Genomic DNA, 2,636 nt, shown 5'->3' on the forward strand with positions numbered 1-2,636 from the left:
GTGAGCTAGGCTGACGCCACGGCACTCACTCTAGCCAGGGCAACACAGTGAGACTCTGTCTCAAAAAAAAAAAAAAAAAGTGAGAACATCTGGATGAAGCATGGAATTTAAATGAATTGTTTGAAATTTCATCAATGGGGTAGGTTTAATGAGCGTAGGAGGATGCATAAAGGAGATAATTACATTTAGCTCACTTTCTTAAAATGGAGATCTAAAACCACAGAAACATGATATATATTTTAAGCAGTAGATACAAGAAAGTACAATCCAAAAAAATGATATTATGCTCAATTCTGGTCAGAATATAACAGGGAAAACATATTTAGATCTGGGCCCCTTATTTTAACAAACATAAATATTCATAGGAACATGGTCAGAGTGGCGAAGTATTCAGAAACTGTACCGTGCTGGGAATGGCAGAGGATATTTACCTAATTTTAATCCTGGGAGGAAGACATCGGAAAAGCGTCTTTGAATAACTGAAGAACTACTCCGCAGATGCAGTTCATTCTGTGTTGCTCTGGGAGGGCAGAAGCCTAAAGAAGTGAGCACAATCATAGAAGCTTCAAACTACTAGAACTGCCCGGTGATGGAATCAGGGTGGCAGAAGCAGAACCAGACGGGACGAAAAAGAAAAAGGGAAATAAATAGGTCACAGAGGGAGGAACTGAGTGAGGAATATTGAGTATCACATACTTGACCCAAATCTCTACATAAAATAAATCAGAACCAGGGGAACTTTTGTTTTTTTTAAGAGACTGTATTTTTTAGAACAGTTATAGATGTGGCGAAAAATTGAGAAGATAGTACCCAGAGCTCCCATACGCCCACACCCAGTTCCCTTATCATTGACCACTTATGTTACTGTGATATATGTGTCACAATTAATGAGCTGACACTGATACAATATTATTAACTAACTAAAAGTCCACACGGTGTTCAGATTGCCTTGATTTTACCTAACGCCTTTTTCTGTGTCAGAATCCCACCCAGGATACCACATTGCATTAAGATGTCCTGTCTCCTTAGGCTCCTCTTGGCTATGAAAGTTTCTCATGTCTTCCTTGTTTTTGATGGTCTTGACGGTTTTGAGGAGTGCCGGTCAAATACTTTGTAGGATGCCCTTCAAATGGAATTTATCTGACATTTTTCCTCATAGTTAGACTGAGATTGTGGGTTTTGGGGGAGGAAGACCACAGAGATAAAGTGCCATTTTCAGCACATCCTAGCAACATGGTTGATCATGGTTGATACTGAGCTTGATCACGTGGCTGAGGGCGCCTTTGTCAGGTGTCCTTGCTGTAAAGCTACTCCTCCCTCCATTCCTTTCCACGCTGTACTCTTTGAAAGGAAGTCTACAGTTAAGAAGTGGGGGTTTGTGCTCCCCTCTCCCTGAAAGTGGAGTATCTACACAATTTATTTGGAATTCTTTTGCAAGGAAAATTTGTCTCTTCTCCATCTATTATGTATTCATTTATTTAATCATTATCAATTTGGACACGTGGATATTTATGTCATACTTTGGGTTATAATCCAGTACTACTATATTTGATCGTCCAAATTCTTCCAGCTTTGGCCATTGGGAGCTCTTTCAGTTGGCCTCTCTGTCCCTCTGTCCCTCTGACATAACCTCATCAATGCAGGTTTCTTTTTCTTTTCTTTTTTTTAAAATCCTTAAGCACTTCCTTACTTTCTGATATTTCAAGATGCTCTAGGCTCATCTTGTATATTATCTGCCCCAATACTAGACCCAGCCATTTCTCCAAGGAGCCCTGGTTTTTATGTTAATGGACTGAGATCTGGGTGCCAGGTGTGTTCACTGAGACTGGAGTGTTGTTGTTTCTAAACCCTTTCAGCCGACAGAACTAGGACATACATGTATGTATACTAAACCAGGTATACACATTTATCCATAACCATTTCTATATGTAACCATCTGTATCTTTATTAAGCTAAATATGAATTCATGCTAATGTCTCCAACTTGAATCCATTGTGACTACATGGATCATTCTAGCCTCCTCCCCTTGTGCATCTGTCCTCCCATTTGAACATTAAAAAGCCTGGCTCCCGCACTGTCCTTCATTTATTTAATTGTTTGATTCCAGTATACATGGATAGCAGTATCTGAATTATCAGTCTGTTCCCCATGGGAAGCAACTTTGTCAGCTAGAGTACAGTGCTTATGTCAGCACCTTCCCTTCCACCCCCTTCAGTGAGGTAGTTTCCTATATTTGTAACACAGAGTCGCTAATTACAGTCCTAACTCCTTCCTGGGATCCCCTGACCTCCTCCTAATTATTTTTTTATTTGCCTACATCAGGGTTCACTCTGAGTTGTAAAATTCTGTGGACTTTGAAAATAATGCCATGTACCTACCATCATACTATCATACAGAATAGTTGCATCGCCCTGGAGATCACCTGTGCTTCACCTATTCAACCCACTACCCCTGAGACTCAGGCCAACACTGGTTAGCTTACCATCTCTCCAGTTTTGCTTTTTTCGGAGTGTCTCATAAGAGGAATCATGCAGTCTGTAGTCTTTACAGACTGACTTCTTTTACTTGGCAATAGGCACTTAAAGTTCATCCATACTTTTTTATGGCTTGATAGTTTATCTCTTTTTATTATAAAT

This window comes from Propithecus coquereli, unplaced genomic scaffold (assembly GCF_000956105.1).
Source record: "Propithecus coquereli isolate 6110/MARCELLA unplaced genomic scaffold, Pcoq_1.0 Scaffold242, whole genome shotgun sequence".
Classification (NCBI taxonomy): Eukaryota; Metazoa; Chordata; class Mammalia; order Primates; family Indriidae; genus Propithecus; species Propithecus coquereli.